At 44.2% G+C, this 26,940-nt stretch overlaps 1 long non-coding RNA gene across 1 annotated transcript; it reads left to right on the forward strand.

The window, feature by feature from the left end:
- Positions 1-2,564: 2,564 nt before the first annotated feature.
- Positions 2,565-25,362, forward strand: LOC130845921 (uncharacterized). The gene is made up of 3 exons (XR_009051484.1): positions 2,565-13,860; positions 14,468-14,589; positions 23,986-25,362. It is a non-coding gene; the product is annotated as an uncharacterized LOC130845921 (long non-coding RNA).
- The last annotated feature ends 1,578 nt before the right edge of the window (positions 25,363-26,940 follow it).

A 26,940-nucleotide genomic window follows, 5' to 3' on the forward strand; every position in this document is an offset into this window, starting at 1 on the left:
AATAGAGATCTTAGAAACAAACCCTTGCATATATGATCAAATGATTTTTGACAAGGGTGCCAAGACCATGCAATAGGGAAAAGACAATCCTTTCAACAAACGTATTGGGAAAACTGGATATCCACATGCAAAAGAATGAAATTGGATACTTTCCTTATACTATATACAAAAATCAGCTTTGTTTAGGGACGAAGACCTAAACTTAAGAGCTAAACTATAAAACTCTTAGAAGAAAACACAGGAGAAAATCTTCAAAACATTGGACTTGGTAATGATTTCTTGAATATGACACCAAAAGCACAGGCAAGAAAAGAAAAAATAGACAGACTGGGCTTCAACAAAATTAAAAACTTTAATGCATCAAAGGACGCTCTCAAGAGAGTAAAAAGACAAGCCACAGCATGGGAAAAAATATTTGCAAGTCTGATAAGGAGTTAATATTCACAATGTGTTCAAAACGCCAACTCAACAACAAAAAACCAAAACAAAACCTAATTTTAAAAGGGCAAAGGACTTGAACAGACATTTCTCCAAAGAAGATATACGTGTGGCCAATAAACACACGAAAAGATGCTCAACATCATTAGTCATGAGGAAAATGCAAATCAAAACCACAAAGAGATATCACTCCACATCCCTTAGGATGGCTATTACTGAAAACAAAACAAAACAAAAAACAAATAAAAACTCAAAATGAAAAAAACAATTAGAATATAACGAATGTTGACATAGTTGTAGAGAAACTGGAACTCTCATGCATTGCTGATGGGAATGTAAAATGGTGTAGCTCTTGTGGAAACCAGTTTGATGGTTCTTTAAAAAGTTAAACATAGCATTACATGTGATCCAGCAATCCCACTCCTTGGTATATACCCAAAATTACTGAAAGTGGGCACTGAAACAGAAACTTGTACACCAGTGTTTGCAGCAGTATTATTCAAAATAGCTGAAAAGTAGAAACAATCCAACTGTTTACCAAAAGATGGATGGATAAAGGAAATGTGCTTTATACATGTAATGGATATTATTTAGCCTTAAAGAGGAATGAAGTTCTAATACATGTTATAACATAAATGAACCTTGAAAACATTATGCTATGTAAAATAGCAAAAGGACAAATATCACATGATTCAATTTATATGCGGTACCTGGAAAGTGGAATGGAGATTACCAGGAGCTGGTGGGGAGGGAGAAATGGGGAGTTATTTTTAAGCCATTACAGAGTTTCTGTTTGGGATGATAAAAATGTTTTAGGAAATGGACAGTGGTGATGGTGGCACAACATTGTGAATGTATTAGTGCCACTAAATTGTACACATAAAAATGGTTTAAATGGCAAATTTCATATTATGAATATTTTACCATAGTTAAAAAAATATTTTTTTAAAAAATACACATACCAGGGCCCCATTCTTTTTTTTTCTCATCAATTTATGTTTATTATTGCACCAACACTGTCATTGTTTATTATTTTTTTTTCTTTAAGAACTTTTATTGAGATACAGTTGACATACAATAAACTGCATATGTTTAAAGTGTACAATTTGGTATCCCAATCTCCCAATTAATCCCCCCCCAACCCTCCCCGCTTTCTCTACTTAGTGTCCATATGTTTGTTCTCTGTATCTGTCTCTATTTCTGCCTTGCAAACTGGTTGATTTGTACCATTTTTCTATATTCTGCATCTATGTGTTAATATACGATATTTGTTTTTCTCTTTCTGACTCACTTCACTCTGTTTGACAGTCTCTAGATCCATCCATGTCTCTACAAATGTACCAGGGCCCCATTCTTGAAGAACTGAGAGGCTGATGTGGTAAATACGGGATGAGAACCTAGAATCTGTATTTTCTTTTAAATGCCTTCCTGTCTTTCTCAGGCATAGACAGGTTTGGGAATTTAGGATTTCATGTCTGTCCACTCTTTCCAGGGGTACTGATGCCAGCCTGTGAGGAAATGTTCACCAGTCTATGAGGAATACGTGTTTTTCATGGATCTACGTGTATTAAATTTAAAGTGCTGCTTTTAAAATCTGAGACTGTCATGATCACGTTGTTTTGGTATTGAGGTGCCCACTCATTTATGGTGGCAAGAGTCAGGTTGTTTTTAAAAACGTCTGTACTTGGTAAAATAAAAATGAGCAATCCTTTGTTGGGCTTCCCCCCAAATGGTGACGTTTTGATGGTTTGTTAAATTCCAAAGGCTGGAAACCTTTGCTCCAGATGCCAACCATTTGAAAGTATTGTAACAGAGACTGCTCCTGCTCTTCATTTTATTTGTACAATAAGAAATTGAAAGGATCTATACATTTTTCTGTTGTTCTTAGGACGGTGGAGCAAAAAATGGCAGAGTTGATGGACAGTATTAAGATGTATTGTTACGTATGACGATTTCTCTCCTGCTGCCTGTTGCAATGTTCTTCCCCCATAGGTGGAGGTGGGGCCGGGAAGGGCTTCGCTGGGGAAGAGTTACCTTCTGGGAGGTGCCTTGAACCCCCCCACCTCCCCCACCCCAGCGCCTTCAGCTGGGGGCTGAGGAAGGGCAGGGGCCGGGGAACAGCCACTGCTAAGGGATGCCTCTGCGTTCCAAAGGACTGTGTCTGACAAGGGCGTGCAGAGTCTGTGGGAGCCACACCCACCCCGCCCTTTCGGCAGATTAGTTAATTATTGAAAAGTGCTTCGGAAGCACAAAAGGCTGGAGAGAGTCCATGGGCCAGTGGCTCAGCCCTGTGTGGGAGGTGGCATTTCTGAGACACGGAGGCTCCTCTGGGAGGCTGTGGAACAAGAAAGAGTTCTTCCCTGTCGCGGTGCGGTCGTCTCAGGATTTGTCCCGGGAAACAGAGACGATTCCAGGGAATTCTTATACAGTGCATGCTATCTCCAGAGAGAAGCTAAGTTTATTTTGTGATAGGATTTGTAAGATATTTAGATAAACGAGCCACAGCAGATTTTAGTTCTGTTTTCTTGTTTTAAATTTGGTTTGTTTTAAAAGTTTACATTCCGGTCATTTATACATAAACAAACTCATCTAATATGTTCTGTTCTCTGACATACCTTTTTTTTTTTTAACTTAACAATGTTCCTTGCCGTTTTTTTCTGTGTTAGTACACAGAGACTCCCCTCATTTTCTTTAATGGCTGCATTCTTTCCAGATTGTGGATACATAGGCGGTTTGCTATTTTTCAGCATCACAAACAATACTACAGCAAATGTTCTGGTACACAAATTCGTGTGCTTATTGCACAAATAGTTCTGAAGGATATATTCCTAGAAGTAGAATTTCTGGACCAAAAGGCATGCACACTTGAGTTTTGGGTAAATAACACCAAAGCTTCTCCCCCAAAATTCTGTTCTAATTTACAAAGACACCAGAATACTCAACAACACTGAACATTATCAATTTAAAAAAAAAATTGCCAGCATCATATGCAGAAAAAGCTGTGTCATTTAAAATTGCATTTCTCTCATTTACCAGTTTTATTGTGTATCTTTTCATATGCCTGTTGACCATTTGGATTTGGGGGAGCATTTTCTTGAAGTATAAAAATATAGAAAAGTATACAAGTCACAGGTATACTACTGAAAGAATTAACACAATGTGAGCTCTTCTGGTAACCACCACCCAGGTCAAGAAATAGAATATTATCAGACCTTTTCCCCCTTCTCCCAAAGTAATCACTATCCTGTAATATGACCCCTATAGATAAGTCGTGCCTATTTCTGACCTTCATACAACATGTGCTCATGTCTGGCTTCCTTCATTCAACATGACGAGCCATTCACGAGCTTGCTTGAAGCTGTAATGTATTCATTTCCATTGCTTGTTATAGTCCATTATGTAAATATACCACAGTTTATTTATTGATGGACACTGGATTCTTTTCAACTTTTAGCTGTTAGCGAATGATGCCATGAACATTCTTGAGCGTGTGTGTTGGAACACGTGCATACACTTATGTTGTGTATATATCTAGGGATGAAAGTTTGGAGTCAGGGGTAATATTATCAACTTGGCCAATTATATTTGTGAATTTCCTACGACTATTCCTTGTACATGAATTATTGAGTGGTTGGTTTGTGTTCTCTTTATGCTGGATGTTAATTCTGTGTTATAGCTATTGTAAATATTTTTTCCGTGTCTTTATTCATACTGACTTTTATTTCACAAAGTTTAAAATTTGTATGCAGTCAAAGCTATAAATCTTTTTCTTTATGGTTTCTGAGTTTTATATCTTGCTTAGAAAGTCCTTCCCTATCTCAAGATTGTAAAATTTTTTCTTATGTTTCCTTTTATTACTCATTTTGATTTTCACATTAGGCTTTTTAATCAGTCTGAAATTTATGAGGGTGAGAGACAGAGGCTAATTTATTATCCAACACTTAGGGCACGAATAAAATTATGCCATTTGCTGCCTAGATTTTTAAATATTTATTTTAAAAAATTTCAAGACAGGTGATAACATCAAAGAGCTAAGAAACTGTCAAAAATTAAAGTTATTTTTTTTACTTTGAAGTAGTTTCCCCTAATATAAGCCTGTTAGATTTTTTTTTTAATAAACATTTATTTATTGGCTGTGCTGGGTCTTTGTTGCTGTGTGTGGGCTTTCTCTAGTTGTGGTGAGCAGGGGCTACTCTTTGTTGCAGTGCACGGGCTTCTCCGTGCCGTGCTGCTCTTGTTGTGGAGTGCCGGCTCTAGGCTGTGGGCTTCAATAGTTGCAGCACGCGGGCTCTAGAGCATAGGCTCAGTAGTTGTGGCGCACAGGCTTTGTTGCTCCAAGGCATGTGGGATCTTCCAGGACCAAGGCTCAAACCCATGTCCCCTGCATGGCAGGCAGATTCTTAACCACTGCACCACCAGGGAAGTCCACCTCAGTTAGATCTTAAATGGGGCAAATGTTGTGTATCAGTGGTTGCCATCCCAAATGCCATGCATATAAATGGTCAGTGACTATTTATTCATTTACTGTGTATTTATGGAACTTTAAAGTGTGGTTCTTATGGACTTTGGTATCTAATGAGGAGGAAGACTCCATTCTGGAATCTTCAAGGTAGCCTGACGCACACTGGATTTGGGTTGTAAGGCCAGGAATACCACAGCTGCTTCTTCCCTCCTAAGGCCCCAGGGCCCCTCAATCTGAGTAGATGCCCGGAAGAAGGTTAGGTGCTCTGAGCCCATCCTCGATGTAGAAAGGGGTCCAGTTCAACCTTTATCACAGATGCCCAGGGGCAGCTTTTGTTTGTAAACATGACTTCCTCAAACAAGGCTGCCCACTAGAGGGAAACTATTTTCTTGACCGTCTGGATGATGGGTGTAGGGTCCCCCGTGGGAGAAGTGTGCTTGAACTCGGTCTGTTCTCCCCCGTGGTCTGAAACGGAGCACTGGCTCGTCGTGCCTGTCAGCCAGCGGCGCTGAGCACGGGCTCGTCCGGTTGTTCGAAGACTTTCCGGTTGCTCACAGCGTGAGCTGCTTTTATTCGGTTCACCTCTCCTCGTTGCTACCTTCTTCCTTGCACGTTTTTGGGAACGCTGATTACTCGTGATTTAGTTAACATGGTACAGGACTGGAGCTTGAGCTGGGATGAGGAGACGAAACATCCCCCCGGCCTGACGAAGAGCTTGGTTTAAGGCTGGTGAACTGCACGTTCAACAGTGCACCGTCTGAGCTGGTTTGCTGGGAAATTGCTCTGCTGGCCAAGCGCCAAAAATATATAATCAAAAGTGGCCTGAAATCGCTCATTTTGCTGCTTGCCTTCTTAGTGTCACAGTTTAAAGATGTGGCTGGTGCCTGTGCTGAAAGCGTGGAATTTTCTCCTGTTCGTGGCACATGGCCTTGGGTGCGTGTGCACGCGTGCGCGGGGTGTGCGTGGGCTTGTCCACGCAGGCGTGGTTTCAGCTGAACGATTTATCCCTACAGGCGGGCAGTGATTCAAGATCACAGAGTATGGCCGGTTGTCTTTGCTTTCCAGAATTGCCCATCTGGATTTGTAGGTTAGCGTCTTTGGAGGAATACGATGGACCATCCTGCGTGTGCGTGTAACTGGTCCCCCAGGCAGAGGACCGCGCCTCGGAAATATCTGAGGGTAACTTACTGAGAAGAAGTCAACCTGCCATTTTTTGGAGGAACAGGTATATTTGACCACACATTAGGGGAAGTGAAGACCTGAGCTTTGAGGAAGTCAAGTGTGAGGCCCTCAGAGGTGGTTATTTATATCAGAGTGATGCGTATTGAGAGCCGAAGACTTTCCTTCCACCCGCATCACAGAACTAATTTAGAGAAGAGGAAGGGCGTGCGTTTTGTCTTGTTAAATATCGACCGCGATGAGAGCGTCTGGTGTGGGCCAGACTTCTCGTGGTCCAAGCACGGGCTCCGTTGTAGACAAAAGGGTGCTTACACGCTCTTGCTTCAGCCACTTCGTGGATCAAATGGCTCACTTCCCACTGGTTGGTAGATGTGTGACTTGATTCTGGCTTCCTTTCCTGAGATGGGCCCCCCCGCCCCGCCCCCATCCCTGCCGTGTGAGCAGCCTGGTGTGCATGTTTGGGGGGGAGGGGAGAAAGGACCTTACATTCCCTCTCAGCTCTAAATGAGACAGCCACCCAAAACCATGCATTAGAAACTCTAGTGCTCGCTATTATAGCAACTGAGGTCTCTTGTAAGGAGCTTCCATTTCTAAGTCTCCTGAATTGTAAAGTCCCCTCCCCCACCCCCGCCACTTAGGCTCTTTCGGTTATGGGAAATGAATGTGTTTTAGGACCAACATGTCAGAATTATGAGGAAGAAACTTGGCAGTGGAACAAACTATGCGATATGCTTGACAAGAACCGAGAAACAATACATCTCAGGTTTTCTGCAGCAGTCTTCCATTTTTGGCTCAGAAATGTGACCCGGAAGCCACACACAGGGAAGCATCTTTGCAGCACCATTAGGGTCACAAAGAGTTAGTCTCGACTAAGGAACCAGCAGAGGATGTTTCTCCACAGAAAGACGAGGTGTCTGTAGGAGGAGAACTTAGTCCTGCTTCCACCAGGAGTAGGTGGAAATTGGAAAAAGAGAACTTGTGATCCTTTGCTTCAAATGAGAAGACCAAGGTGCAGAACCCCCAGAAGGATGGAGCCGTGAGGCAATGTGAGGTGGCGGGAAACATGAGCATGTTTATATAAATGTCCAGCCCCTTCTGGGCTTGCGTAATCCCAGTCCTTTGGAGTTTGCCTTTTACGAGGGTAAACATGGTTTAATAGTGAGCAAATATGAGTTCACATAATTAAAACCTGTTGAGTCGAACAGGAAACGTTCACGGGAAACCTGCAGCTGCCTACAAGCAAGGGTGGCTCTGGAAGGATGTTGGTATGTCGGTGCCTTCTCTCCCAAGGGGAGTGTCCCTGGAATGAAGCTTCCAAAGACAGGAGAGGAAACAGCTTGTAAAAATTGGAGCAGCCTGGAAGGGTTCTGAACTGATTGATAAGCTGCTAGCCTTGGGGAGAGTGTAAAAGGCATCTGGGATATTTGCATTTTTGTTTATTGAAGGGCGGAAGGCGTCTCACAACTCCCTGTCTTCCTAATTCATTCAGGACACGATATTTCCAAGACTCCTGCCGTCTCGGGGTTTGAATCTGTTTCCAGCCTCACTCCAGGTTTCACCACACATGTATGTTAAAAAAAGATGGTTCCAATAAGATTTAAGAAAGAAAAGCCACCTTGGCTTCTAAAAATCCAGTTTTGCTCTGGCATTGTGTTTTCTTCCTGGAGGAGGCCACGTGATCTCTCCCCCCTCACCATCCTGCACTCTCGTCATTCCAAGGCCTGGTCACCACCAGACAGAAGCCCTTGTCCTCAGGCTTTCAGTGGTGAGAGGAGGGCCTTGCTCAGCTCCAGAGTGGAGACAAATGGATGTGTAACTTACCATAATCTGTGGCAAGAAATGATACACGCCAGGAGAGAAAAATAAACAAAGCGCTGTGGAAAATTAATCTTATTAGGGAGATGTGTTTGTGGTGACATTTGAAATGAGCCTGAAAAATGAGTAGGATTGTAACAGATGGTAAAGAGTGTCACTGGCATTACTACGGTATTAACTTTCAATAGTATCTAAACGAATCTGAATCTGTTCAGAACTCTAGAAGCTTTTGTGAGTCCTGGTCTGGGCACACTGCTTGGCTGGCAGTAGCACCCCAACCAGCCTCTGGAGGACCATCTTTCTCCCATTCTCAACCTAAGTGGTTTGAATGGAGCTGACCCCATCTCCTGGCTTCAGGCTTAGGCATGTGACCCCAACTAGCCAATAACAGAACCATGTTCCCTTAGCACAGTGATTGGTTCAGGGGTGAGCATGTGACCCAAGTTGGTCCATTCCTGGAGCTTTTTCTGGAACCACTGGGAAAAAGACATCCTCTTTCTGCTGGGGTTGCTGAGCTGGTGCGTTGGTATTTAGGAGCTGCAAGGGGCCCGTTGTGTTACCACAGAGGGAGAACCTGAGAGATGGAGAGATTCCTGAGCACCTGGAGCCAGTTGTGCCTGAAACCCTACTTTGAACTTTTTAGTCACTCAAGGCAATAAATTCACTTTTTAATAAGCCATTTTGTGTTTTTCCCTTGCAAACAAAAATGCCCTAACCAATACAGAAAATTTTAGGTAGTCTGCTTAAACAAACAAACAGAAAACCCGAGTGGGGCAAGGGGAGTCGCAGGTTGACAGAGCAGTTTCCTAGCAAAAAAGAAATCTTCCTGTTGCTAATATTTCCAGGTCCCAGTGACTAAGGATTTGGAGACTTTATTCTTACCCCCCTTGGTCTGAGACTGCTCACCAATCTGACTCCTGTGTGCTGGATATTTTTCCATGAATCAGAAATAAAATATGCAACACTGTAGCCACCAAGCCATGAAAACAGCTCATTTGCCTTTCCTGTCTCTCTAAGCTTTGTTTTTTTCTGGGTTACACTGTTGTAAGTGAAGAGTCATAATGATAATCTTGTTTGGATTTATTAACAGTTGAATAGACTAATGAGAAAATATTTATAAATCATTAGAAGCAAATTCACCACAGAAGCATTGCAGACAGAGAGTGGGACAATTGCCTTGAGCCAACTGATTCTCTGCCCCTTCAGGGAAAATTCTTAGATGTTTGAATTAAGTGCCACATCTGGAAATGCAGAAAGATAATTGCTTTCATTGCGTGCTTATTATGTCCTTGGTAGGAAGAACAGTATTGTGCCTACATTCTCTGAATTTCATCAGCTCTATGAGGTATGTCCTAATCCTGTTTTACAGGTGGGGACTGAGATAGACACTACCAGTTGCTACCCAACATCCATCCCCTCCTTATTCCTTACAGAAAGATAACTCCAAGCAGTTACTGCTTCTAGTGCAAAGCTTAGGATCCATGGGCAATCACTGCAGACATTTATCCTTTTGCAAACATTTTATCACGTCTCTCCTGCAGCTGTGGATGGCTATGTGCTACAGTTCTGGCCAGTAAGACTTGAGTAGAAGTCTTCTGAGGATTTCTGGGAAAGTGTTGCTGTCCTTATATGGACATTACCCCTTCCTCCTTGTTCCTTCCTTCTCCATGCTTGGAACATGGGTAAGAGGCTGGTGGCGGAGCAGCCACTTTGTGACCTTGAGGCAACCGTAAGGAGGACGGCCGTGTCCTAAGGGTGGTGAAGCAGGAATACAGAAGGAAACTGGATGTTCTGACATGGTAAAGCCTCTCTTTCTGCTCCAGAAGGCCTACTTTCAGACTCGTTGTATGAAAAAATAAACCATTATTTAGTTAACCCAGTGAGGTTGGGTTTCTGCTGCAGACAACTGAATTCTATCCATAACTGACACAGGGAAACGGAGCTAAAGAAGTTTAAGGACCGTGCTCACATTTCCATGTAAAGTGGTATCTCAAAGCTGAATGAGACATAATACCCAGCCTTAAAGAGTTCAAGCCTAGTTTGGGAGGCAGATACATAAAAAATCATAGTATAAGGTCATTAGTATAATGATGTGATTTGCCTAGGTATCATGGATGCCTACGAGAGAGAGAGAGAGTGTCAGAAGTGGAACAGGAGTTAGCCGGGCAAAGGAGACAGGTGGGAAAAGAGATTATAGCTTGAATACAAGGTACAGAAGTCAGATGCAGCATAGCGTATGCAAAGCTGCTAGGAGCTGTTGAAGCATAACGTATGAGGCAGGCAGTGGTGAGAAATGCAGCGGGAGGGGTGTTTCATTTTGATATTGCATAGTAAGCCACCCTCAACACTTAGTGGCTTGAACTACATTTTATCATTTCTCATAATTCTGCAATCTGAGCTGAGTTCAGCTGGGTGGTTCTTCTGTTCACGGAGTATCTGTTGGGGTTGGAATATCCAAGGAGCCTTCTTAACTACCAAGTTTGGTGCCTTGGCTGGGATACATGGAAGAGCTCGGGCTGGCTAGGCCTCTCTCTCCCTAGCCTCTTCATGTGGCTAAGCTAGGTCTTCCTCACTGCATGATGATCTCAGGGTCCCTGGCAGATGGCTTCCAACTGAGAGGAAGAGGAAGCTTCCAGCACATTTATGGTCTGGGTTCAGAAGTACCAGAACATTACTTCCACTGCACTCTGTTGATCAAAGCAAGTTGCAAGACCAGCCCTGAGTCAGGGAGAGGAAGTAGCTTCTACTTCTTGATGGGAGGAGCAGTTTGCACATACAGGGAGAGATGAATCCTCTTTGGAGACCAACTACCACAGAGGTAAGAAGGGTGCAGATGAAGGACACCCTTGTCTGCTTGTCAGGGAGGTTGATGTGAACACCAGACCTGGGGGGTTAACCTTGTTTCATATTTGGGGTCAGAAAGGAAAACACCTCTCAAACTGCCCCAGCTTATCAGAGTGAGACGGAGCAGCATGGTTAGGCAAAGAAGGGCTGGAGCTGGGCTTCTCTGAACCCCCTTCAGTTCCTATATCTCATGGGAGATGGCTGAGTTGAGAATCAGAGAGCCTACTATGGGGTCTGCAGTGCTGAAGGGCAGGGGGAGCCCACAGCAAAGGCTGGCCTCTCGGGTCGGGCTGAGGGGGAGGATAGCAGAGCATCCCTGCGGTCAGAGGGGCAGGGGACGCTGAACAGGCTGAGTCCAGCCACCCCGCAGCGGGAATCAGTGAGGATGTGGAGGATGTGGTCGGGATTCAAGCACCTTTCTTCTACCCTCCCAACCCTCACCCACAGGGTCACAAAACACAGCACCCCCCCACCCAGTGCGTTACGCAGGCATCACACTAGAGAGCAGCAAGGAGGAGAGACACCTGAGAGCCTGAAAATGTGCCTGGAGGGACAACCTTTTAAAGGGTCTCTTCATAGCATTTCCTGGACTTCACTGACATCGCAGCGGCAAGAGAGGCTCATAAGGAAGAATGACAAGTTATCCTGAAATAAAGAAGCCACGTTAGGGAAAATTACAAAGACATCACAGGAACCATGGCAGACGCAGAACGGCAGTTACCTCTGCGGGAGAGGCGGTGGCGGGGGGCCCGTGGGGAGCTGCGGCTGTCCTAGAGATAAGGCTTTGTCTCTAAAGTTAGGGGATGGGGATGTCTGTTATTATAGTCTTTATGCCTCTTTGTGGGTTTTAAATAGTTTGTAATGTAACTTTTTTAAAAAGCTGCCATTCTGAATAGAATTGTGAGCCGCCAATGCCAAGTTTAGGCTGCGAACATATTGCCTGGGAGTGGGAACATAGAAGGAGGCTTGACGTGGCGTTAGATTTGCTTGCTTGAAAAATCACCCGGGGTTGGACTTGAGGAGGACAAGAGAGGAGGCCAGGGAGGAGGCCAGGGAGGAGGCCGCCACGCCAATCCCCTGAAAGGTGAGGGTGAGCTGACGTCCCAGGTGGTGGTTACGGTGGCTTAGGAGTCAGGCTGGTAATGGGGACTTGGTAACTGAGAAGATGGGGGTGAGGGTAGGCAGGGCTTCTGGTGTGAGTGAGCAGGGACGGCCACTCACACTGACTGAGATAAGAGACTCCAACTGGAGGGCACATTTAGATGGAAAGGTGAAGAGCTCACTCAGCACAGGCTGGGTTTGAGATGCCCGTGGGATGTCCTGGTGGGGGGTGGATGCGTGAGTCTGGACCCCAGGGAAGAGATCTGGGAAACCCCAGCACGGATGCAGGTTGGAGCTGGAGAGGCAGGTGAGATGGCCTGACGGGGAGCTGTTAGGAGAGCAGCAAAGAGGACCCAGGACAGATAAGCGCAGCACCCACTCGGCCAGAGACACCCCCTTGCCATCCCCGCTGGTGAGCAGAAAGAAGCACCCCACCACCGCCACCAGATGCTCTGGCCGGTTCCCCTCTCTGGCCTCCCCCTGTGGGGCCCCACCCATCCTGCCCCTGCCTGGGGCATTCTCTATGTGCTGTTCTGGTTTGCCTGCCTGGGGCATTGCTTTCCTTTCCCTCCAGAATTAGTAAAAGGGCCAGAGAGTAAGGCTCCCTCCATAACCAGATCTGGATTGAGATCCTCACCCAGGAAGCAGAAGGCCCAGCAACCCCCGTGGGCCTGTCTCCTTAAGGACAGAGCCCAGAAAGAGCCAATCCTGGAGCCTCCTCTGAAGGAAGGGCCTTGTGGAGGAAGAGAATACAAGACTGGTGACCGCCGGCCCCTCCCCTTCAGTCTCCCACCTTCCTTTAGTTTTTGTTATGATGAATGCAAGACAGTGTCAGCCTTTGTTTGTCCTTGTTGACTACCTAAGCATCCTATTTTCTACCTAGCCCCTGTCTTCTTGAGCTGGAAATCTCTGTTTCTTACAATTTGAATTGTGATGTGAAGTTTAGACTCTGATTTGGGCAGGGATGGCTCTGAGCTTTAGGGGAAAAAGTGTTTCTGTCTCAAATGGGAATTGAGAGAATTTGGGAAAAGTCAAAACCACAAAGTTGCATTTCAGAAATATCAATCTCTCAAGGCATTTCTCCCCAAACCTAGAAATATGTTGAAATATGAAAATATATTGGAGGGAATGTTAAAGGGTTTTGCTTTTCCAAAAGCAACCCTATGCTCAAAAATAATACAGCTATGAAAGAAAATAATCAAAAAAGGCAAATTTTCATACAGAACACATTTTAAGGAGTCAGTTTAATGCCAAAGCGTTGTGGCATCTATCTACTCGGAGATTTTAGAGCTGCTTTCAGAGTGGTTTGCTTACCAGCCCTTTGGAACTCACTTGTATAAACCATAACCTTCTGCTCTAAAATATATGCCAAGAAGAACAGGTGTGTGCAAATAAGCAATCTCTAGTCTACGATCTTTCTTTTCACCCAATAATTGGCTTTTCATCAAACTGTGCAGGAGGCACCCAAAGGTCCGTTGGCGCGCTCCTCTGCCTCCAGACTGAACATCCACCATCTCAGAGAGCTGCTCCCCGCTTTGGTGTTTGGCTTCCTTTCCTTGAGCATCTGATCGTTTCTGATGTGCCTTCTAGCTCTTGGGACCCCCACTGCCATCGCTCCTATTCTGGGCTTGTCCTTGGGGGATGGTAACCCTGCCCCAGTCCTTCAGTCTGTCCTTATTCGGGGCCAGGATCCTTCACCTGGGGGGAGGCTGTGCTGCTGAACCCGGGTTGGAAGTGGTGCTTTTCTCAGGTAATATATTTGCGTTTTTAATAGGAGTCTTCTGGGAGAAAAAGTGTTCACTTCCAAGCATTAAAACCAGCTGGGTGTGTGTGTGTGTGTGTGTGTGTGTGTGTGTGTGTGTGTGTGTGTGTGTGTGATGGGAAGGAGAGAGAAGAGGAAAAGGACGACGAGGAGGAAGAGTGGCCACCCTTTATCACTGCAGTGAGGGGACACAGAGAATACCCGGAGATGACCGCTGCTACTCTCTCGGTGTATATCCGCCCAGGCACCTATGTTACAGGTATGAGTGAACATCCTTATCTCTAGCAGTCACATTTAGACACTTTTACAAAACTCAAGAGTCGTATACATTGTTTCTATACGCCCCATTTAGTAACACTTACACTCCTGTTCCAGTAATCCCACTTCTAGGAATTTATCCTAAAGAAAAAACTAGAATAAGAATAACATTAGCTCTTACATATTGAATTTTAATTGTATACCAAGGGTTTGACACACATTGACTCACTGAATGCTTACACCAAGCCTGCAAGGCAGATAACATCACCCCTCACCGGAGGCCAGAGAAGGACCTTGTCCAGGGCCCTCTGTAGCAGGTGGGTCTGGAGCTGGGGCTCACTGTGGGGGAGGGAACCCCAGAAAAAAGCATCATCCACCTGGATCCTCCCAGGATCTCCTATCCTCCCCAAAGGCTCCAAAAGCCCTGAGTGGGAGGAATGTGACCCAAAGTCTTACCCTCACCTTCGGGGGTGGGTTGCAGAGGGTGACAACGCCTGCCGTGCCCCCCACGGTCCGGTTTCAGCGGTTCTTTGGAAGCACCTCTTCCACGAAGCCTTCTCTCAGTCTCGCAGGCTAATTCTTTCTCTCCTCTCTGTGTTCCCTTGCAGGGCTGGAGCTACCTCAGTTTAGCCTGCAAGAGGTTCTACTGCCTTCCAACCTGTCACTGTGTTTCTCAAAACCACGAAAAGTGCCGACTGAATTGGATTCTCCGGATGGGGGGCAGGAATCTGTACGTCACAAGCATGAAGGGATGGCTGTGGCCCATTCGAGTGGGAGGGACTCTGCACTGGCACCCGTGCCTCCTCGGAGCAGGGACTGTCCCATTGCTCTTTGAGTTCCCCACGGCAGTGAGCCCAGAGAGGGACAGCGGACAGTCGCGTTTGGCGGATTCAGCGTAGAGATGTATTTTTTTTTTTGAAGGAAATGAAAGTAGGGGAGGTGGAAAAAGTGGGATTGTGGGTGTGGAATAACTGAAGAGGGTGTAATTTGAGAGCTTTTCCAAGAGAATAAATGGGACAGGAAATCTTTGGGCTGATTTGGGATGCCCGCTTTGGGGTCCTTTGCTACCAATAGATATTCAGGCAATATCTTTCTCCCTCCTTTTTATTCCCACAAACATGTGCTTTAGTCCCAGGAATTTTATTTTAAAAAAAAAATCTGGACTTTCAATGCCAGAATGAGTAATTGTGTATAAAGTGGGTCACAAGGAGGTGATAACTAATGCACAGGCTGTTTTAACTGCTGAATCAGAAATCTCTGTGCTGCATTATGAAATCTGCAGGAAGGAAAGTAAGCAGATGATAGGAGTGGAAGGAATCCTAAAATAATATTTTCACAAATTCTGGCCCAGCATACGCCTGAGGGGTGAGGGGAGGAGAGCTGCAACATCACACACTTCTGAGCATCGAAGAATTGAAGTCAAATCGCCGAACTAGACGGCTTTCCGAATGACATGAGACATTCTGAGGCACGTGACCACTCAGACCCACAGCCTGAGAGGCTCTGGCAATGTCACTTAGTCACATTGCTTCCTAGCATGGGCAGGCAGGGCTTAAAGACAGCAAAGAGAACATGAAACCCAAAAGGAATTTAAACATCTCTTCTATTTGCTCTTCTTAAAACAAACAAAACCCATCTCTTTTTTTTTTTAAGCTCTTTATTGGAATAAAATTGCTTTATACTCTTGTACCAGCTTTTGAGGTACACCAAAGTGCATCAGCTGTATTTATACACATATCCCCATATCCCCTCCCTCCCGCGACTGCCTACCACCCTCGCTGTCCTGGCCCTCTAAGGCATCACCCATCATGGAGTTGATCTCCCTGTGTTATACAGCAACTTCCCACTAGCTATCTATTTTACAGTTGGTAGTGTATCTATGTCTATGCTACTCTCTCACTTCGTCCCAGCTTCCCCTTTGCTCCCTGCCCCCCCAACCCCGTGTCCTCCAGTCCATTCTCTGCATCTGCATCCTTATTCTTGCCCTGTCACTGGGTTCATCAGTACCTTTTTTTTTTTAGATTCCGTATATATGAGTTAGCATACAATATTTGTCTTTCTCTTTCTGACTTACTTCACTCTGTATGACAGACTCTAGGTCTATCCACCTCATTACATATAGCTCCATCTCATTCCTTTTTATGGCTGAGTAATATTCCATTGTATATATATATACCACATCTTCTTTATCCATTCATCTGTTGATGGGCATCTAGGTTGCTTCCCTGTCCTGGCTGTTGTAAATAGTGCTGCAATGAGCATTATGGTACATGTTTCTTTTTGGATTATGGTTTTCTCAGGGTATATGCCCAGTAGTGGCATTACTGGGTCATATGGTAATTCTATTTTTAGTTTTTTAAGGAACCTCCAAACTGTTTTCCATAGTGGCTGTACCAACTTACATTCCCACCAACAGTGCAAGAGAGTTCCCTTTTCTCCACACCCTCTCCAACATTTATTGTTTCTAGATGTTTAGATGATGGCCATTCTGACTGGTGTAAGGTGATACCTCATTGTGGCTTTGACTTGCATTTCTCTAATGATTAGTGATGTTGAGCATCTCTTCATGTGTTTGTTGGCCATCTGCATGTCTTCTTTGGAGAAATATCTATTTAGGTCTTCCGCCCATTTTTGCATTGGGTTATTTGCTTTTTTGGTATTAAGCTGCATGAGCTGCTTATATGTTTTGGAGATTAATCCTTTGTCTGTTGCTTCATTGGCAAATATTTGCTCCCATTCTGAGGGTTGTCTTCTTGCCTTGTTTATGGTTTCTTTCGCTGTGCAAAAGCTGTTAAGTTTCATGAGGTCCCATTTGTTTATTCTTGATTTTATTTCCATGATTCTAGGAGGTGGGGCAAAAAGGATCTTGCTTTGATGTATGTCATAGAGTGTTCTGCCTATGTTTTCCTCTAGGAGTTTTATCGTGTCTGGCCTTCCATGTAGGTCTTTAATCCATTTTGAGTTTATTTTTGTGTATGGTGTTAGGAAGTGTTCTAATTTCATTCCTTTACATGTTGCTGTCCAATTTTCTCAGCACCACTTATTGAAGAGCTGTCTTTTTTCCATTGTATATTCTTGCCTCCTTTGTCAAAGATAAGGTGCCCATATGTGCTTGGGTTTACCTCTGGGTTTTCTATCCTGTTCCATTGATCTTCCTTTCTATTTTTGTGCCAGTACCATACTGTCTTGATCACTGTGGCCTTGTAGTATAATTTGAAGTCAGGAAGCTTAATTCCACCAATTCCATCTTTCCTTCTTAAGATTGCTTTGGCTATTTGGGGTCTTTTGCGTTTCCATACAAATCGTAAGGTTTCTTGTTCTAGTTCTGTGAAAAATGCCATTGGTAATTTGATAGGGATTGCGTTGAATCTGTAAATTGCTTTGGGTAGTGCAGTCATTTTCACAGTATTGATTCTTCCAATCCAAGAACATGGTATGTCCCTCCACTTGTTTTCATCATCTTTGATTTCTTTTATCAGTGTCTTATAGTTTTCTGCATACAGGTCTTTTGCCTCCTTAGGCAGGTTTATTCCTAGGTATTTTATTCTTTTTGTTGCAGTGGTAAATGGGAGAGTTTCCTTAATTTCTCTTTCTGCTCTTTCATTGTTAGTGTATAGGAATGCAAGAGATTTCTGTGCATTAATTTTGTATCCTGCTACTTTACTAAATTCATCAATTAGTGATAGCAGTTTTCTGGTAGAGTCTTTAGGGTTTTTTATGTATAATGTGTCATCTGCAAAGAGTGATAATTTTACTTCTTCTTTTCCAATTTGGATTCCTTTTATTTCATTTTCTTCTCTGATTGCTGTGGCTAAAACTTTATGTTGAATAATAATGGTGAGAGTGGGCACCCTTGTCTTATTCCTGTTCTTAGAGGGAATTCTTTCCATTTTTCCCCATTTAGAACGATGTTGGCTTTTGGTTTGTCATATATGGCTTTTATTATGTTGAGGTAATTTCCTTCTATGCCCATTTTCTGGAGAGTTTTTATCATAAATGGATGTTGAGTTTTGTCAAAAGCTTTTTCTGCGTCTATTGAGATTATCATATGGAAAACCCATCTTCTTGGTTTAATTTGTTTCATAGATTTTTTTTTTTGTGGTAAAATATACACAACATAAAAATTACCATTTTAACTATGTTTAAGTGTACAATTCAGTGGCATTAAGTACCTTCACAATATTATGCAACTATTACCACTATTTCCAGAACTTTTTCATCAACCCAAACAGAAACTCTGTACCCAATAAGCAACAATTTCCCATCCCTCCCCCACCCCCACCCCAGTCCTTGGTAACAATCATTTTACTTTCTGTGTCTATAAATTTGCCTATTCCAGGGACCTCATATAAAAGAAATAATATGATATTTGCCCTTTGGGACAAAAATAATGCAGTATTTGTCCTTTTTCAAGTAGCATAATATATTCAAGTTTCTCCCGTGTTGTAGCATGTATCAGAATTGTCTTCACCTTTATGGCTCAATAATATTTCATTTTATATATATACTGCATTTTGTTTATCCCTTCCTAGCTGGTGAACAGTTGGGTTTGGCCATTGTAAATAACGCTGCTGTGAGCACTCGTGTGCGATATCTGGTTCAGTCCCTATTTTCAGTTCTTTAGGAATGGAATTGATGAATCATATGGTAATTCTGTGTTTAATTTCTGAGGAACCACAAACTGTTTTCCATAGAGGCCTCACCATGTTACAGTCCCACCAGCACACGCAAGGGTTCCAATTTTTCCACATCCTGCCAACACTTGCTGTTTTCCATTTTTTTACAAAAATAACAGTCACCCTAATGAGTGTGAGATGGTATTTCATTGTGGTTTGGAGAGATTTTTTAAACAGAAATCATACCAAGGACAAATATTATAGATAATTTCATAAATAATTTAGGTTTTGAACTGAAAGTAGGAATCATAACATATACTGAGAATAATACTAAGGGTATTTCTAACTCATCTCCTCCTGCACAGTATCTTTTGGTTTATTCTATTTTTGGTGTAAAGTTCTAAATTGCCCTCCTATATTCTCATCTTGTGTAGTAGTTGATTTTTCTTCCTGACACAAGTTTCAATTTTTATCTGATGTTCTTAAAATAATTTGTGTACATGACGCTCAAAGCTGTGTTCATCTCTGATGATCTCTGTTATTACTCCTGGTATCCTGTTGCACCAGTTTTCAAGGTTGAACAGATTCTTTGGATTCCACTGTTAAGTTATGCCGCGTTTTATAGTCGTAAGGAACAAAGATATAAGAAACTATTTCTTTGAAGTTGACCTGTGGTCTTTTCTTAAAAACGCGTATTATAGTCAAATGACAGAACTAATGTATTGAAATACTCTCTGTTAAATCTTAATTTTGGGGGGGGCATAACCAACACATTTGATAAAGAGAGACCTTGCATGAAGACTTGGTTAATACGAATATGGGGGCCTGCTATGAGCCAGCCATCGCGGGGTGCTGGATACATACTGCCTCATGGCATGTGGTAGGCTTGTCCAGAAAGAGATAGTCCTATTGTTTTTTGGTTTTTATTTTATTTTTCTTTAAGAACTTTTATTGAGATACAATTGACATAGAATAAACTGCATATATTTAAAGTGTACAACTTGATATTTTTTTCTTATTAGTAATGTATGTATGACAGTCCCAATCTCCCAATTCATTCCCCCCAACCCCCAGTCCTATTGTTTTTACTGCCTTCTTGGCTAATAACTTAAGGGATGACTCAGAAGTTCAGGGATAAATTCAGCCCAGGATCAAGTTGTACTTATTGAATTGACTTTTACCTGATTTTCCCAAAAGGATTTGAGTTAGCTTATAAAAGATACATATGATAATGTTAATATACAGAAAGGCACAATCTGGATGAAGTAAGGAAGGTAGCAAGCCCTAAGTTGTGTATGTTTGACACAATTACTATTACTTAATTACCTGTACTATGTTCGACACAAACTCTAGAGATGCATTTGCTTGGGGAAAAACAACATTGACTTCAACAAGTAGAGGCTAATTTATCTCATATAACAAGCCTGAAGTTATGCAGTCCAGGGCCGCCACAGTAATTCCGTATCGGGACCCAGGTTCATCATCTTTCTGCTCTGCCATCCTTAGCACGTGGACCTGTGTCCTCACGCTCTCACCACGTGGTTCCTGAATGGTTGCTTCACCTCGAGGCAGGAAGAAAGGAGAAGGGCCATGGCACAAGACCTTTCTCCTACTTTTCTTTTATATCCAACCAAGAACAATGAAGCGTCTGAGCTCTCATCCTGTCTGCAAACTAAGAAGTGAGCCTGCTGTGGTTTCATGGTTGCTGGTGGAAGCCACGAGGCTCCTGGGTCAGAGGCAGCCAGCCCTACCATTCCACACACAGCAAGCAGCACAACTTGTAGTAGTTCTCCTTGCCCTCGAGTTCCACGGGGTGACAGAGATAGGCCCACGGGAATGCTTGCACACTCAGTGGGCTGCCTCACGGGAGAGGAACCTTGAACTCAGGGACCCCGAATCTTACACCGTGGGCAGTAGGCAGGCCTGGCCTTTGCTCTGGAGTGAAACACCACCCCTGTCTTCCAAGGTTCTAAGCAAGCCTCCCCTTTGCTCTAGAGAGACAATACCTCTGTCTTCCAAGGTTGTATGCTATGCAAGCATCCTTGGGGAGACACGTTGTTGCTATCGGTAAGCGCTTCTGCTTGTAAGGTATACAGAAATGAGAGCAACCAAGGAGAACTGTGTCCCAGCAATATCCTCCCCAGGGACGTCTGCCTATCTTTTACTGTCCAGAACCATATCACCTGGCCACGTGTGACTGCCAGGGAGGCTGTGAAACTGGGTATCCTGGCTGTGCGCACTGCTGCTCTAAATCAAATGCTGGTTCTGTTCATAAGGAAAGGCAAATACAGGCTAGAGCTTCGCAAGAGCAGGGCAAAAACCGTGCCCATGTGTTTTGATCTGTGTGACCAATATCTTTTTCTCATTGTATGATAAATTTTATGACACTGTAGTTATTGGTCCTGCCAGAAATAATTTGTCCAACTTAGAAGAAAACTCCCAGTCAAGTACCATTTTGCAAAATTTCAAACAAGCTACTGGTAGTTTAGTGCAGAATTTTAACGTCGTAACTGCATGATATCTAAGTGTACAGGCTTATCACTCCTTAGAACGCTCCCTGTTTAAAAAAAAAATCTGTATTCGTTATTTTTACAGACCATTTTTAGGGGGTGAGAATAACAATTCTTTCAAGACAATGTTTATGTTGTGAAATTTCTCCCAATCTTTGAGTATCTGTAGCTTAAGGAACAGGTTCTACTTTGCAAACAGATAGGTGTTTGGTAAGAGGTTTATAAATATACGCTTTCCGGCTTCCTTTATTTTAAGAGAATTTTTTCACCTCATGACAGTCATTTGGGGCTGACAATGTTACCATGGTAACCATGCTCCACGATGCTGGTTGCGGGTGAGTACAAATCTGAGCACCTCAGCACCTTTCACTACGGGGCTCACCCCCTTACGGGAAGCAGACCTTGCTCAGAGCACATTCAGGTCAAGGAACCCACGCCCAGTGGCAGTTGGTGCTGTAACGGAAACCTACTGGCTTTTCCTCCCAGGACCCAGTCCAAAGCTTCCATTGAGAACCCGGGCTCGACCCATATCATCATGGCTTACGTTTCCACCGTAGCAGGGAGGCAGAACTTCTTTGTTTCCTTTTCGACTGCACCCTGAGAGCTCAGAAGCTCAGTCGATGCAACACCTAAGGCACTGAGGGAAAATTTCGGTCGTGAATGGACATGCCTTCCCCAAAGGCAGAGACGTTTGCAAACTACTTTTCAAAACTCTTACTGTATGATTTTGAAATAAAAATGCTTCTTTCCTGAGAGGGAAGGAGAGATTTTAATCTGGGTGGTGTCCTGGGAATTTCATGACAGAGCACAGGCCAGGGGCGTTCTGGAGGTGACGACGGTCGAGGCTGGGGCGGGATGATAGCAGATGGGGGTGACCTCTCTTCTCCCCAACTGGGGGAGAGCCTCTCCCCTTCAGCAAGGTTTTGTGTATGAGAAACAGGGGTGGGGTGGAGCTTGTTAGAGAAAGCAGCTTTGAAAACCTCATTCTTCTTGCCAAGAACTAATGGACTGTCTTCAACGTGCATGAAAATCTGTTTGGCACGGTGACCGGGGAGCCAAAATGAGGCCTCCACTGACCTAATTTGGCATCAGCCTATCTCCCTGTGAGAAGGTCTGGGTGTGTTTATTTTACTCTCCGCTGTAACTAAGAAAAAAAAACAAACAAAAACCCTGCGAAGGTTCATTGAGACAACAGTTGGTCACAAAAAAGGAATTTGAACCAAGATAACGCTGGTTACATTTTATCCACACGTTCTTGAAGTCGGCACACGAACGGTTGAATACACAGACTTTCACCATGACGTGAAAAAGTAATCAAATCAGCCTAGACTTTACAAAATTAAAGGAGTCTACACACGTACACACATAGATATCTTTTGATATCTCAAGAACCAGTGACAGAATGAAAGGGTTCCTAGACCAAGGGATACATGTCCCTTTCTTATCACCTTTGTCCCATGTTGGGAGAGGCAAATGTGTGTTGGTGGAGTGGAAACCCAGGGAGAAACCGCCCCCTTGTCACTGGCAGCGACAGCCAGCAAAAGATGGAGGGAGCTCTGTGAGCCGATCCGCCGTGCTTCCCTGGGGGCCTCCGCTGAGTGCCGGTTAGCAGCCCTTCCGGGTGAATGTGACCACAGTCCCCGCTTCACTGCGATGGCAGCTGAGGCCCTGGGAAGTTGAGTGACCCGCCCAGCATCACACAGCCAGTTATGCAGGAACGATGCCTCTTGTGTAAAATGCCACGCGCGCCCCCAGCTTGAGCTTTGCGGCTCAAGGTCCCCAGAGCAAAGTGCTGCAGCAGGAAGGGGAGAGGACGCTGGCTGGGCTGTACTGGAGGCGGAAAAACGATGGAGGTGCTTCAAGTCCAGGCAAGGCCGTGTCTCCAAGGACAGTGCCACCTCTCATCGGTGAGCTCTTGGTCAGGCTCCCCAGCCTCAGAGGCCTGTCCAGGGCTTCTGTGCTGCTCGGGTCACATTGCTCAACCACCTGTAGGGGAGCTGCAGCCCTGGAAAGAAGCCCAGGCTGTAAGGCTGCCAGGACCTGGCTGGTCCTCCACTCCAAGATAGAGGAGAATGTCATTCCTGGATAAATTTTCCTTCAAATGACCTTTCTGAGATAAGCCGTGTCCATTTCAGCATCTGCCTTCCTCAGTGTGTCCTCTCCAGCAGCAAAGAGATACGCCCTCTGAGATTCGACCAGTTCTCTGGACATCCTTGGGTACTGGTGACGGTGCTTCTGGGGGAGTGAAGTCATTTCCAGCACTGCTTTTCTGCAGGGATCTTGGCAGGCTGATGGTGGTGTGACACCTGAGTACAGACTGGCTTTTCAGCAGAATGCACTTCTTTTTAGTTTATGCTGCTGGTTTCCCCTGGAGAATCAAGTTCTGTTTAATCCAGATGGGGAAATGTTTGTAATGGTGATGTCACTGTCATTGGAAATTAAAAAGCAGAGGGGACATATGCCAACACCTTCTCTTGGAATTTCTTTACCTGCTCTTTCAATATAGCAACAGAGTCTCTTAGATCTCAAATCTTTTCACCATTTATCACTTGGTCGTCAAGATGTTGAACGCTTCTGGCCCAAAAATATGCATTAGTACAATTCTTTGGCTTAAAAATATATGGACAGCTTTAATAAAAGAGATGACTGGACCAATTAAACTCTCTAAATCCAAAGTCAAGCCCTCTTGGTTAAACCAATGATGTAATGTCTCATTGGTTTAGTTTTTAAACCAGGGATTTAAAGCATAACTTATCTGTTCCTCTGAAAATTTTAACTTAAAAAACAATCCAACTGGGGATAATTGTTCACATCTGCCTAATGATGTTGCTATTTGAAAAGACGTAAGAAAATGTACATTTTTGAGTTACAATACCTTTCAGTTTATAATTAAAATCAAAATGGGAAAATTCAATTTTATGTGAGGACTCAGGGCAACACACGTTCTTAGCATGATCAGACATTAACTCTTTTTTCTAATTTTTTTCTGCTTTTGTGCAGGCGAGGTGGGGAGGAGCAGGTGTTTTTGTCTCTAGCAGGACAACAAGTCACCTCATTATCATTGTTTGCTCGGCCTTGTGTGTGCTGTTCATTGCTAACTGAGGCCTGCAATGCTGTCCAAGGGGTCTGAACTGTGCAAGAAAAGTTCAGAAGAACTGAGAGAGAAGAGAGAACTGAGAAAGAAGTCACTGCCTTGGCCTCAGTCACCTGTCCCCAGGCAAGATCACACCCTGTCATCTACAAAGATTTGGAGACCAGCCCACACTCAGCTATTTTTGACCACAGTCCTTGTCGCCCTAGGCTCTTACCCATGGGACCGAGAACGTTAACGCCAGGAAGAAGTTAGAAACTGATGTTGAAGAACAGACTTGTGTTGGAAAGAACTAGTTCCAGGGAGACTGGTGAATGGAGAAGGGCAAGTACAAATGGGGTCTGACTAGAGCATGCCAGAGAAGACGTTCAAGTGTGCCATGAGTTGAACTGAAGCCAAGATTCTAATGAAAGACGAAGGTGTTCCTATAAAAGTCAGCAGGTGCTCAACAAATGCTTCTCGGCTGGATAAATCAGAAGATGTTGGTCAGGAGATCCTTGGCAGGTGGAGGGCAGGGTGAGGGGGCGGCCAACTTGGGTTGTTAAAGGTCTGCAGAGAGAGTGATTGCAGCTTGAACCAGGGTGTCTCTTTGGAGGAGCAGGTACCAAGCAAAAGAACTGAACACAGAAGCCAGGCTTGGTTGTTAAGTGGGGCAGAAACTGCTAATTGCCTACCCAGTATCTACTCTCTCCTTTTTCCTTCATAACAAGACCCACATGTTAAACTGGATGACAATATGCCCAGCTGGAAGGCTACATTTGTCAGACACATTTGCTGCTGGGTTGGCCGTTGAGATACAAGCAGAAGTTGTTGGGTTGATCTTCTGTGAAGACTCTTTAAGAGGGGCTAGACTACTGATATACTGGTTTTTTGTTTTGTTTTGTTTTGTTTTGTTTTGTTTTGTTTTGTTCCCTTTCTCCCTTCTGCCTGTGCTTTCCTGAAACAGGAAGATCAATGTGATGGCTGGAGCTCTAGCTGCCACATTGGACCATGAAGTGAATTCAAGATGGAAGCCATATACTAAGGATGGCAGAACAAGAAGAGGAAACCTGGAACTCTGATGACACTGTAGCTCCTACACCAGCCAGAATCCAGCCTTATTTTGTATGAGAGAGAAATAAGCTTGTATCTTATTGAAATCACCGTTATTTCCTCCTTCACTTGGGACATCACAAGCCTAGGGAAACTTTGAGAGGCTTTGAAAGTGTGAAAAATGAAGGATTTTATTTGTTTTTTGGCATCTTTATTCTTTTAAGTTAAATAAGCTATAAAATAAAGGTGATATAACTTGACAGAATAGTCTTTGAGCTCAATCATAAAAGGTTATATACTATTGTATTTAGTATTCATTTGGCTTAAACAAAAAGAGACTTTGTTTGCTTATGTAATTGAGAAGTCCAGCAGTTAAGTGGGCTTAGGTAAGGCCAGATGCAGTAGCTGGACAAGCCAATGAAGACCCAGTGTCTTTCCATTTCTTTCTAGTTTCCCGTGGTTTTATTCTTAGATTGTCTCACCTAACGATCACAAGATCCCAGAAGCAAAGTCTCCTTATATCTGGACCAGGTGGCCATCCCCAAACCAATCATTGTGACTAGAGTGGCTAGGACAATGGAACCCACTGGATGGCTTGACCCTACCAACCACCCAGAGAACTGCAGTTAGGTTAATCCCTCCCAGATGCGTGGCTGGGAAGTATGGGGCCCTGCTAGGAAGGGGAAAAAAGAAATGTATATGGGAAGACCACCGTGTGCTCTGTATCTCTCCTGGCCATCCTTCCCAAGTAGTGCTATTTCAAGGGCTTCAGTTTTTAAAAAGACAAAGGTCTTTTGCTCCCAAATTCATTTTTATCAGCCTGAAAGCCAATATCAGACTTGTTGGTTGGGAGTGAGGCACGGGATTGCCAGAGAAACTGTAACTCTTACTTTCATTTATTCATTCAGCGGTAAATATTTCTTGGGTGTCATACAGTCCGTAGGTCTTGCCTGAGAGGAGGAGCACATTTTTTTTTCCATATTTTTAAGACTTTTTGTAGAGTAGTTTTAGGTTCACAGGAAGGACCCCGGAGGATCAGTGGCACCAGCACACAGGGACGCACACACTCGTCACGAAGGTCAGGAAGCAAGTACAAGGGCAAGGGGAGTAGGGCGGGGAAGCCTCGCTGTGAGCAGGAGCTGGGCATCGGGTGATGCCCAGAGAGAGCGCCCCTGCGCGGTCCCCCGGCAATGCCCTGGGCAGGCGGCTGGCTCTGTGCGGCTGAGAAAAGGGGAAACAGGATGAAGGGGTGCCTCTGGGGGCTTCGAGCTGTGCCTGTCTTGCAGTTTTACCAGAGCTGGATTTTGACTGGGGTTCTGAATCCTCCTAGTTAGTCTCTGGGAGGAGGATGGATAGAGTTGGTGGTTCTTCACTGGGGTCTGGGGAATGTTTGGGGGATAAAGTGCTAGGAAATGAGGGTGCAATCCCTGAAACTCCCAGGAAGACTCTCTGCCAATCCAGCTGGCCTGCTGCTCTCCTGACCCTGGAACCGCTTCTTGGGACTTCTCCGTTGATCATGACACAATTCTTTTTTCCTGCAAGAATTAGAGAATAAGGGCTCCGTAACCCAAAATAGTTCACAGCATGGTATTGTCTCTATTTAAAATCATCTCCCATGGGGTTCAGTTAACAATGTACATGTCAAATTATGTCACGCCCTTTAGCTGCTCTAATTTGGTCAAGCTGGGTCAGGCAGTCCCTGAACCGACGGAGCTGTGAACGACCCAGCAGACAGTCACAGCCGCAGCGCCTGAGCTGCCCTTGACTTGAACCGCATCAGGGCGTGACATCCCAGCAACAAGTACCAGGCAATGTCATGTGGAAGGTCAACC

This window comes from Hippopotamus amphibius, chromosome 2 (assembly GCF_030028045.1).
Source record: "Hippopotamus amphibius kiboko isolate mHipAmp2 chromosome 2, mHipAmp2.hap2, whole genome shotgun sequence".
In the NCBI taxonomy this organism is placed as follows: domain Eukaryota; kingdom Metazoa; phylum Chordata; class Mammalia; order Artiodactyla; family Hippopotamidae; genus Hippopotamus; species Hippopotamus amphibius.